General features: G+C 31.5%; 1 pseudogene; it reads right to left on the minus strand.

Moving 5' to 3' along the window:
* Positions 1–413: 413 nt before the first annotated feature.
* Positions 414–3,474, minus strand: LOC120206542 (annotated as a pseudogene).
* Positions 3,475–12,887: the final 9,413 nt, after the last annotated feature.

A 12,887-nucleotide genomic window follows, 5' to 3' on the forward strand; every position in this document is an offset into this window, starting at 1 on the left:
ATATATATATGTGTGTGTGTGTGTGTGTTGTTGCGTGTGATGTAGACTCGTCTCTACCAGGTTTTCCACGTGAAATTAACAAAGGAAGACATGTATTAAAAAGGACTACATCAATGAACATTACACATTAATAAAATAGATTAACTTTTAATTTAGCCCCTAAAAATAAAATATTAATTTGATCCTTAAATTTCAGATAAAATATCAATTTGACATTTAAATTTTTAATAAAATATTAATTTAATCTTTAAATCGAATCAAAATCTTTCATTGGCAATCATTTTTAACCGATAAATCTCAAAATTTCTAATTCACTCCTATTTTGACCTCAAAACGCAACGACGCTGAAAAAAAAAATCAATCTCATTCATCTCCAAATAAACATTGCAAAAACTTTTAGCTAATCTAGACGGTGAATATTTCGTACCTAACATTGCAGCAGACGGTGTTGCGAGGTTTCCGGATCAATTATCATGCAACGACTTCATTAAATACAGTCTGTTGAAGCTCTGGCCAGCAACCCTGCAAAATGATTTAAACAATGGTAAGTTACTGAAGAAACTAAGATCGCTGCGCATTTCTCGAGATTTTTAACTACTTTCTGACATTTGTGAATGCGTACACTAGGTAGTGATTCATGTCTAAAAGGAAGGAATTATAAGTGAAAACAAAAACCAGAGATACAAGTTGAAAATATACATTAAAACCCTCAGAGATTTCAAAATGGCAAACTGAGGGAGATTTTGTTATATGAGGCTATCCAGGAAAAAAATGGTAAGATCAAGAACAGACAACATACCCGTTGATTTGGTTGCAGTAATTAGCAATTTGGTTTGTTATGAGAAAGCTCTCCAATCGTGAAGGCTCGGGGATTGGCTTGAAGATGGGATTTGTGGGGTCCTCCTCAGGCAATGGTTCCTCCCCAGCCGCCTTTCGTGCCATGTTCTCAGACCTACAGTTACAAAAGAGAGAAAATACATGAACTTTGGTGAACTAAGAAAACAAAATCACAAAATAAAGACATTTCACACAACAAAATCAACTTCATCCAAAAGGTAAAATGGAGACAGCTTCAAACTTTTTAATTATTACCCTTAAAATCCTTAAGAAATATTGAGGAATTCAACCAATTAAAATTTCAAGCTGTGACTCATAATTTCTAGATCATCAGAACTGGAAACCAATTTTGTTAACTCTTTTTTGTTCTTCCTCCTAGGAGGATATTTTCTAAGTTTTCCATGTACTTGGAAGGTCCTCAACGGTCTTTCAAGGAAAATAAAGAGTCAAGTAGCACAGAGATCAAATACACTACCTTCTTTTCTGAAGCCATGCTTGTTGCTGAGCCTGTTGATGTGACAAGTTCCTGTAGTAAAATTGGAACTGCAAAAGGGAAAAAAAGAGAGAGAACAGCAGTTTATGTCAAACATAAAATAGCAGAGCAATGATAGCAGTACAATATCGGAGAAACAGGAATACATACCTTCTGTTGTTCCATTGACAAATCATCCATGCATTCAATAAAAAATTCCATATTCCTCTCCATGTAAGGATTACTTGATAATTGCAGACGGTCATAATCACACTAAAATGGAAAATTAAAATTAGAAGGAAAATTTCACAGATACAGAGTCTTTTACCATGGCACTACTAAAAACCACTTGATAAACAATTTATAATTCACCTGTGTGACTGGTGTATCAGATTCCAGCTCAGTCATAGAGGCACTGATAAGAGCAGAATTTGAGACTTTGATCTGCAATACAAAAACACCACAAACATCAACACGAAAGTGGGAACCATGGTTGTTTACATTGAAAATACACTAGCTTATAGTGATAATTCATGTATTATATTTATACAAGAAAACTGTGGAAATCCTCAATATTCCATAATGAACTTTGTAAGCTCCTTTCTATATCAGATTCTAACAGTGCTGAAATAATTGATTATTCATCATATGTAGAGTTTCTACAGGACTAATGTTTATTTAATTATTTCATACGAGATAATAACAAAGGAAAATGTCATTGCAATGCTTTATTATATTAATTCTTCAAAATAATAAACAGCCAAGGCAGTAGGAACTTACAGGAATTTCCTCAAAAATATCCACCCATGACAAGTTTTTCTCCCTCAACCTATAACAGTGAAAGAGACAATCAATATGAGAGCACATAAAATTCAAATTCCTAAAATTTTGACAGCAAGGAGAAACCATACTTCTCTCCGGTAAAGTTATTAGCCGATAAAGTTCCATAAAAGAATCAGATAGCTTCAAAGCCTTGAGAGCCAAGACACCTTGATTAGACCTTGAAGGATCGTAGATAATGCACACACACCTCCTTATATTCTCCAGCACAGTTTAACAATTAAGCAGGTAAATAACTGAAGAACTAAACTTTGAAAAGTGGATTTAAATGGTAAGGCACAGCAAGCTATCCCTTCAAAGTTAAAACAAACAAACATAGAGCTTTTCTATACGGTGTTATTTTTCTTTACTATCAATAGAATGGTGAGATGTCTCATGTTCATCACATTAATTGCAGTCAAATAATGTTAAAAATGTTTCCTTTACCTGATAATTCATAAAGGTCTCGATGAGCTCAACTGTCTGATATGAACCCAAAATCGTTGATTGGTACCTAAAAAAACGCAAGGCAAAGATCACCACATGAAACAGAAGTTCAGAGTACATAACAATTAACCAAAGTACAAATCACTTGAATAAATATACCAATTAAGATAATATGCATACCGCAAGATTGGTTTAACCATTGGTTATTAACAGTACCAGAATTATCAAGAACTCAAAATCATAACAAGCATCATGATTCCTAATTCCTCAAGTATCTAGGACAACATCCGTCAACTACTACAAAATGTTAGTCTCGGCTCCAAAAGCAGTGTATCTAGCAGTTAAACAACAAAAATAGTCGAGACATTACCATCCAACAGTGTTGTTATCAACATTAACCTCCCTCAGGCATCGCATCATCTCGAGCTGATAATTAGCTCCATCAGCTTCAATCTCCTCTTCCTCCTCGCAGATCTATCCCAATAAACAAAACATTCCAAATTAAAACAGAAACATATCAACGAGATTCAAAAGGAGAAAAAAAAGCTAAAAAGGAGATCAGCGAAATTACCGGGAAAGGGAAACAGTTAGTAACTTCAAGGATACTGCCAACATCTAAACCGAGAAGCTGGTCGGTAACCAGAGCCGGTGAAAACTCCTTGCAGTGCTTGATTATTTTTAATATGACCTAAAAATTAAAAAATCCACCGATAAGAAAACATATAATTCAAAAGAGAGAAGAGAAGGAAATTGAGGGAAAGGATGAATACCAGGCCTTCGATCTGGACAACTCGGAGAGGCGAAACGACCACATCCGTGGCTGCAACTTGAAGAAAAGATCTCGCCGTCGAACTCGCTGCCATTGTTGAATGTTAGCAAAATAAGCCGAGGGAAAACGACGACGACGGCAATAGCAGAGAAGGGAAAGCCTATTTTCTGCCTTTGTTTTCTTCTACGCTTTGAAATATTGGACTTATAAGTGGTATTGGGCTATTGGAGTTTGGGTTGAGTTATGGGTTTTTCCCCCATTAGGTCATCCATGGGCACTCGGTTTTTATTGGGATCTACGGTATTTTTTACATTGTTCATGAAAATCTTCACATTGATGTGATGAGTTCTAATAAAAAAATATTTTATTCAAAATCATCACCTCGATAGGTTTTTTTATTTAGTCCAATAGGGCACTCGGATTTTTAATTTGGGATCTACGGTATTTTTTACATTGTTCATGAAAATCATCACATCGATGTGATGAGTTCTAATAAAAATATTTTTTATTCAAACTCATCACCTAGATGATGAGTTCCAATAAAATATAATTTTTTATTAAAATTATCATATCAAGGTAAAAATTTATGCTCATCAAAATCCGTTATTTCCTAATATTTTTTGTGGTCACTCGAGATACTAATGAACACGTTTTATTATTCTCTATCATTTTGTCATATTAGATTATTCTCGAAGTCTATTTAAAACACATAAAATTAAAAACTGAAAAATCTATTACTTATGGGGTTTGACGCTTTCTCGGATTTGAGAAATATGTGGTGTTTGTTTGAAATTTTAAGTGATTGAAAGCATTTTCTTAATAGGACAAACAACATATCTCGAAATTAGTCTCATTGAACAATCCATAGAAGATTAGAGTATTGGAATGTCGAACCATTAAATGAAATTTTATCGATTTTGAGTTGATGTCATCAAATACCAATTTGAAGAGGAAAATGAATAGTGAAATACAAACTACCGATCTTATCACAAATGATGATTAGTGATGAACAATGATTGAGTGACAACAATGACTACAGGAGTGACGACTGTTTATAAGGACTAATATGATATGTAAACTAAAGTTTAATGCTTAAGAATGGAACGTGTTAACGTATAGTGACAAAATCGATATGCAAACTAAAGCTCACGAGAAAGAAAACAACTACGTCACCGTAACAATTTAATGATACAATGATTAAAAAGAGGTCAAAATCAAAATTCGGTGTTAAAACATTTTAAATATCTGTAATAAAATCAACACAAAGCTTAAATTGATCTATGGTATTCAAAGGATCAGCAGTCTGCAGATGGACTTCCTCGAGCTCTTCAGTCGCAGGCCAAACATCCGCGAACACCTCATCCTCCCGATCACTTTCGAATCTCAGTTGATCATACGAGAGGAGATTTTCGTTCCCAGTCTGACACGAAAAAGACCAGCAAAAGTTGCTAACAAACTATGCCCTTTAAAGCGTCGATGACAGGGTGAGGAGCCCAAAACAAACAACACCGTTGTTTCAGCCACTAGACACGGTCAACCAACTTGACCAACAACCTCGACGCAGCTGAGCTCCCCGCTTCATGGGGTTTCAGACATGCATTCCCCTCGCTCGACGACTCAAAGCCGGCCCCCTAGCTGGTCACGAGCTATCCTCTTTAAGCAACATCGGGATTCTTTGGAAACATGAGAACTCGGTGGGAAGTTTGAGATAAGAAAATAGATGGAGCTACAAGTTGAGAACATTTGACTAAACTTGCCCGACATGGATTTGCCTTGCTGCAACCTTCCTCCGAGGATCTGCTTCGTTTTTTGCATTGAATCGAACATGAGCCTTCATGGCCTTGGGAAGCCAATACTTGGTTTTCTCGGGATGCGTCATTACAACCTTCTATGATCGAGTCTATCTTTAATTCCAAATCATCTTCACCACCTATACAAAGAAAACATGTCACCAAATCAGCTCTGTTAATACAACTACTGACACTACAAATTAAACTACTAATGTAACTGCATTAACACACCGCTGTAAGACTTATTAAGTTTTAAAAAGTACCGTTCAGAATTGTTTGCATCGTTTTACCGCATTGAGCAATCTCATCTCCGATATTGCGAAGCTGAAGAGCCTGTGGATTCAAATGGAAATGTGAAGCGGGAACTGTATGATCAAGGAATTCATCAACAAAAAATATGACAGAAAGGAGTATGGATCACTTCAAAACTGGACTTCAAAGGGTAGATCGTAGGCTATGTATATGTATTGAGGCGGTCGCCTTTACACGACACGAGCTTATCTTTCTTGATGTTACCAATGTTAGACGAATAAAAGTGGCCAGCTGCACACTAATACTAGCCAAACCGTGTTCGTGCATCAAATATTTGAAGGAGGCATGCATCATTTGAATAAAAAAAAACGAAAAACCATACCATTTTATCCCTTTTACGAAGTAGAACTCTCAAAGCAGTTTCGGACAAGATGTTTTCCTTCGAGGCAATTGCTTTTTGTAGTTTACCTGTAATCGGAGTATGAGTGCCCGCAGATACCCCATCTTGAACAGGTCTATTATCTGATGCTGCTTTTCCATTGGTATCAATTTGATCCTTAAGCTGATTAAGGTCGTTGCGAACTGCAGAGTTTACCGCATCAAAAAATTTAGTTTTTACTTCATTTTAGTATCTCGTCATCAAAAACTTCAGTTTTTGTTTTATTTTAATATCCCAAACAAAATTTAACGTTGAGTTTTGAAAAAGTTGAAAGTTTAGGTATTAAAGTGGATCAAAACTGATAGTTTAGTTACTAAACGCGTTAAGTTTTCAACGACGGGTATTAAAATGAAATGAAAACTATATGTCAGGTATGGTTTTAAAAAAATTGACAGTTTAAATACTAAAACGAGCTAAAACTAATAGTTTAGGTGCTAAATGAGTAGTTTACCCTATATTTTCTGCTGATGTGGCGTCTATTGGGTCTTTTCGTTTTACCGAAATCCAAAAAAGGCCGAGTTATGGACCGGCTTGATAGGGCCGGTTCATGGTCTGAATCTCTTACAAAATGCTTGTTGAAGTTAACGTCGCTCAATAAATCCGATAAAATTTTGAGTAAATTACATATTTAATTGTCTAATTATCATTATGATTTTATTTTATAATTTATTTATTATTTTAAAATTATTCGTTATTTCTAAGTTTATTTTAATCATTCACTATTAAAAAACTAATATATTGTTGATATCATACTTTTAATTTTTTAGTGATAACTTGATATTATGATAACACGTTAATATCATCGTTATTTTTTAACAATAGGAGATCAAAATATAATATTAGTGATAAATTCAAAAAAATAATTAAGTGACTAAAATAAAATTAAAATAGTAAATAACCGATTAAATATGTAGTTTATCTTAATTTTTTTTAGTGTTAATATCAATAATGTCTTTATATTCTGTCAGATCTTTTAATGTGATATTTTAAAATTTTATCTGATTTTATATTTTATTGTATTAACGTAACTTTTGATGTGATGAATATATATTATTTTCTTGTAATTAATAATGAGGAAAATATCATAATATTGATGAGATGTGAATTTAATGATTGTGTGTATTTTATGATTCGTATTTTTGAAAAAAAAAATATTTAAGCAAGAAAAAAATAATTTTTTAAATATATTAAAAAATTATATAAATAGAAATATTAACTGTTTCTATTTTTTTAATTAAAATTATTCTCATGCCTATATTTTTCTATTGCCATAAATAGTTATTTTAGAATCTTTTAATTTTATTTGTATGAAAGAAATCATATGATAATATTAGAGAATATCACGTGTCTTAATTGGAAACACAATAGAAGACTACGGTGCGACACCTTAATATGCGGCTAAAATAAAGTGTTACCGGTTTTGTTATTATTTTAAATAACAAAACGGGTAAAAAAATGACCGAAAATATTATTATTTTTACCGGTTCTAATTACCTATATAGGTAAACACTGTAGAAAAAACCCAGTAAAACAATGTTTTAGGTAGCGATATACGGGTTTTTTCTACCGTGTTTACCTATATATGTAATTATAACCGATAAAAATAATAATGTTTTCGGTCATTTTTTACCCATTTTATTATTTAAAATTATAACAAAACTGCTAGAGCCTTTTTTTTAGATGTATACTAACACTGTGCACGTGAGCATTTCCCAAAGGACGCATTAAATAATTGGAAACATTGGATAATTGAAAAATATAGGCATCACATTAGAATATTTGATAAAATCCAGGGGCATTGATGTTATAGCCCTTTTTGAAAATAAAATGTTATAATCAGAGGTTTTAAAATAACACATCTTAATATTAAAAATAATACGTCATATATCTTTCGATACTGCAACAGGCCCCGAAAAAGAAGTGATAATACATCAATAGTTCAGAGCATGATTTTATGTTAGTAGAGCGAATTTATAAAATTTGAAGTAGGAGAAAACTTATAAAATTTAGATGACGAAAATATATTTTCAATAATATATATATATATATATATATATATATATATATATATATATATATTATAAATGTTTATTTATGTGGACGTCTGTCTCTATCTATAAGGTTGAATTTTGATATACTTTATTATTAGGACTTCAATATCTATTTGGGTTATAATTTTATATGATATTTACTCCTTAGGCTTATAAATATGGAGTTCATAGAAAGTATTATACATAACTTATGCTGAGATAAAAATACAATTCTCTCCCTTTATTATTATATCTCTTCTTCTTCACGTTCTTCTTATTGCATAGTTTATATCATTTCATAACAATCTAAAATATATAGAATTTGAACATTTTAAGGGGACAACCGCCCCACCGACCCCCTTTTAGGTTCATCCTTGAATCGGAGTGAATCAGGTGTAGAAGTAATTTTTGACCTAAAAGTTATGTTGGATTTTGAGCCAAATAAACTCTCTTAAATTTGAATCAAATTAAGTCTTTTTAAATCAAAATTGAATAAATAAAAAGGTAAATTAAATATTTAGTATGTAAACTATCAGTTTGTGTTCATTTTAGTACCTAAACTTTCAATTTTTTTAAAAATCATACCTAAATTTTTGTTTCATTTTAGTACTACTGTTCAAAATGTAATGTTAATTTTTTTAAAAAAAAATTAAAATTTTATGTACTAAAACATACCAAAATTGATAATATAGGTACTGAACGCGTAATTTACTCTAAATAAGAATCCTAGAACATAGATAATTTTACCATACGACAGTCTTAATATACATCTAATAAAAGATCCCACTGAAAATATTAATATTTTTAGCTCGTAAAATAAATAAAAATAAAAATTATTTATAAAAACATTAATAGGTTCATACAACATATACTAAATGGGTCCCCCAAATTGTTGGTGTTATTAGTGAAAGAAGAAAGGCAGCATCCACATGCTATAGGGACCCAACATGGATGTTTCCTTAATAGATTCAATGTACAAACACATGCATTATACCCAACATACCTTAAGTTTAGTTTTTATTTCATTTTAGTACTACCGTTTAAAATTTAATATTAATTTTTTTAAAAAAATTAAAAGTTTAGGTACTAAAGCGGACCAAAATTAATAGTTTATGTACTAAACGCGTTAAATTTTTAATGGTCAGGTATTAAAATAAAACAAAAACCAAACATTATGTATAGTTTTAAAAGAATTAAAAGTGTAAATACAAAAACAAACTAAAATTAATAATTTAAATACCAAACGCGTAATTTACTCTAAATAAGAACTCAACTGTATACAGACTCGCTAATAAAGACTAATAAAAAAATATGATATATTGCTTTATAATATTAAAACAAAAAGAAACAGCAAAAACTACCAATCTTTGTAATGTATTATTTTATTTATAAATAATGTAAATTAAAAATAAATAAAAATATTTTCAATTCCTAAATCATAAAATAAATAAAAATATTTATAAATCTCGTAAGTCGATCAAAAAATATTTATTTTATTTTGTGTGGGGTTGAAGTTGTCATTTTCAATTCCTAGAACATAGAATCATAAAATAAATAAAAAATCAGAATTATTTTTAAAAACATTAATAGGTCATACAACATATGCTAAATGGGTCCCCCAAATTGTTGGTGTTATTAGTGAAAACATGGATGTTTCCTTAATAGATTCAATGCACAAACACATGCATTGTACCCCCCACCCACCCCTAAAAGTTTATACCTAATTAATAAATATAAGGGTAAAGATCGTAAATAGTCCATCGATTATAGGATATTACTTTATTAAGTTTATCGATTATTAGAAGTTATAAAATGGTCCTTCGACTATGGAGTGTTGCTTTGTTGAGTCCCTCAACTATTAAAAGTTACAAAATGGTGACCCGACTTTTCATGATGTTCCAGACTCGTCCTTTTACGTTAAAAGATTGGCGGTTGTTTAATCTAGATGTTAACATGATTGGGATGTAATAGTTTGTTTGAGATTTTAGGATCAAATCTATCATATCACAGTTAACAAGTTAACGTTTAACTAAGAATATCGTCCATTTTTAACAGAAAATGACGAGTTTGGAACATAATAAATAGTCAGATGATAATTTTGTAACTTTTAATAGTCGAGGGACTCAACAAAGCAACACTCCGTAGTTGAAGGATCATTTTGTAACTTTTAATAGTCGAGGAAGTTGAAAAATAATATCTTATAGTTGGAAGACCATTTACGCTCTTTACCTTAATTTTATACATTAACAATAAAATTTATGAACGAGGAGAGATTCAAATAGTACCTATAGGTACGAGTATGGGTAGAGTTGAGTTAGATTTTTGGTTGATCTAGACCTAACTTAAGCATTCTATCCATCCATCTTTGATCCGACCTAACTCGAAAAAATGTATATATATTTTTATTACGTAAAACAAAAATTTAATTAAAAATACAGATAAAAATATTATTGTAATTATCTCCGAATATATAAGAGAAATTTGTCTTATTTTCTTAAATTGACGATTTTTCATTATAAAAGTGACTCAATATTATATTTTTAAAAAATCAAATCGATTTTATCCGAACTTGATTTTTTTAAAAATAATTCGATAATATAAAATTGGATCGAATCAAAATTCATTGAATCCAAATATCATGCTCATCTTTATGTATATACATTGTATCAAATGATTAATAAAATTATAATTAAGATTTATTTTATTAATTAAAATCCATTATTCTGTTACGTTCTCCCTAGACGCTAAACCAACCTATCAATCGTTCATTGAATTCGATATTCAAAATCTTTTCCCATTTAAAAACCTTTCTTCTTTCTTTATCTTCCCCACTTTGATCGCCATTCATCGTGAAAATCTCTGAAATCTCGACCAAAACCCACCAGAAAGAAGAAAGAATGAGTGTTTCATCAACGATTTCATCTTGTTTTCTCACGCAAGGGATGTTTCTATCGCTGGCGGTCCCGTTCCTCGCTCTGATCTACATCTTCCTCGTCATCTTGGAGTCTCAATGGAGCAGCAGCGGAGCCCATTATCCTTCGTTGCTTCATCAAGATTGCTGCTTCCCGATGTCGAACAAGATGGGTGATTTTGTTGTTGTGAGTGATTCCAAGTCCTCAAACGTCATGGAAAATCAAGCATGCTTTCCCTAGCAATTTCGAGAACGATTGTCTGGGCGTATGTTTTCTTTCCTGGGGTTTAATCTGTAGGTTTAACCAAAGTTTCGAATTAGGGTTTCGATGTGAACTACTAAATTTTGTTTAGTTTTAAATACAGTTTCTGTTCAAATTAATTACTGATTTGGTGAATGTTGATTTGAGTTTCATCAATTAAATCTCAAACCATGTTCAAGTAATTTAGGGTTAAACAATAATTAGTATCATTAGTCAAATTCTCCAATTCTTAAACTAAATTCTTTATAAAATTTGAACCAAGGTTTTAAATAGCGGTCCGCGATAGCGCCCAAGCCTTTCGATATATCAGTTATATCCGCAATAGTACTCACTATGATCGCAATAACGCCTGTTATAGCCGTAATCGCGATAAACGAGACAGACCGAAAACGCGACCGAGATTTGAATAACTATAAATGGAGAAGGTTAATTAATTCTCTAAATCATAAGTTTTTGCTTGTTAGAAATTTTTCTAAACTTTTGTGTAAAGCACTAAAAAAGTAAACCTTGGTAAATAATTTTTTATTTATTTTGATTTAATAACCGTTTATATTGATTCTTAATTTTTAATCAAAAAATAAATTTTTTATTTATTTTTAATTATAGCAGTTTAAAATATTAATTTGTTTTACAAATTGAAATGACCGTATATTAATATAAAAGAAGCTTACAGAAAATGCAGATATTAATAATCTTGTATATTTGGTTCATGAAAAAAAATTTGGTGAGCTTAAATTAATTTTAAGTTAATAAAAAGTAAGTTATTTTTTACTATAAAATTATTTTTATGTGATATCCAATATTTAACAGTAAATATATGGATTAAAATACATAAAAAATTAGTAATAAATGTTTTATAATATAAAAATATGAATATTTTAATACTATAAAATATTATTACATATGCTTACAATATTTTATGTTTCTATTCACACGAACAAAACTAAAATCAAATAGGATCAAATGTTGTTGGGAAAAATAATCTATTAAAAATGGGGGAAATAAAGACATTATTTAATTACTACTTTAATTAATAAGAATTTAAAATATTATTTTATAAAAAGACAGCAGACCTCAAGCAACAAATGACTATCTATACATAGATCATGTATATTTAGGATATTTAGGAGTGGTTATCAAGCGAGTCGATCACAAGTTAGATAATGCTTGACATATGCTCGTTAAAAAAATTATTTCTCGAATCGATTCGTTGTTCGTCGAAGTCACCAAAACTTTCCATAAACTGCTCATGCACCATTCCTGAGGGTGGTAATGGACCGAACAAGGGGATGAGAGCTAGAGCCTGCATTGGGATCATTCAAAAGATGAACAGCACAATCAGAGTGAATCTTAACCAATTCATAACCATGAGCACGAGCCAATTGAAGTCCAATGAGAATCGCCCATAGCTCGGCATGGAAAACGGGCAATATCCCGATCGCCTTCTGAAAGAAAACCAAGAAGCCAATTTCCAGCTTGATCTCGGAATAAGCCGCCAACAGATTCGAAACTGTTCATCGCCGAGACAGCAGCGTCGACATTGAGACAAATCCACCCTGGTTCCGGCCCCGACCAGTGAATAGGATGATGAACCATGTTAACCTGAAAAGAATTAGAAGTACAGCAAGCATAATAACAGCCCCAAGTAATTCCTCTATTTATAATATCGACATGAGAGATAGTCTCATTGTTATAAACAAGATCGTTTCTGGTCTTCCAAAGCGGCCAAAGCACTGAAACAAAGAGGACGGACCAAAGAAAATTCCAATCCGTTACCGTATCGTTGCATGAGATGTTATTTTGAAGCCAATCCTGCAAATTCAATTGATAAAACGTGTGGCTAAGATTCGAAGGCAGTA

Source organism: Hibiscus syriacus, unplaced genomic scaffold, assembly GCF_006381635.1.
Source record: "Hibiscus syriacus cultivar Baekdansim isolate YM2019G1 unplaced genomic scaffold, ASM638163v2 tig00013960_pilon, whole genome shotgun sequence".
NCBI lineage: Eukaryota > Viridiplantae > Streptophyta > Magnoliopsida > Malvales > Malvaceae > Hibiscus > Hibiscus syriacus.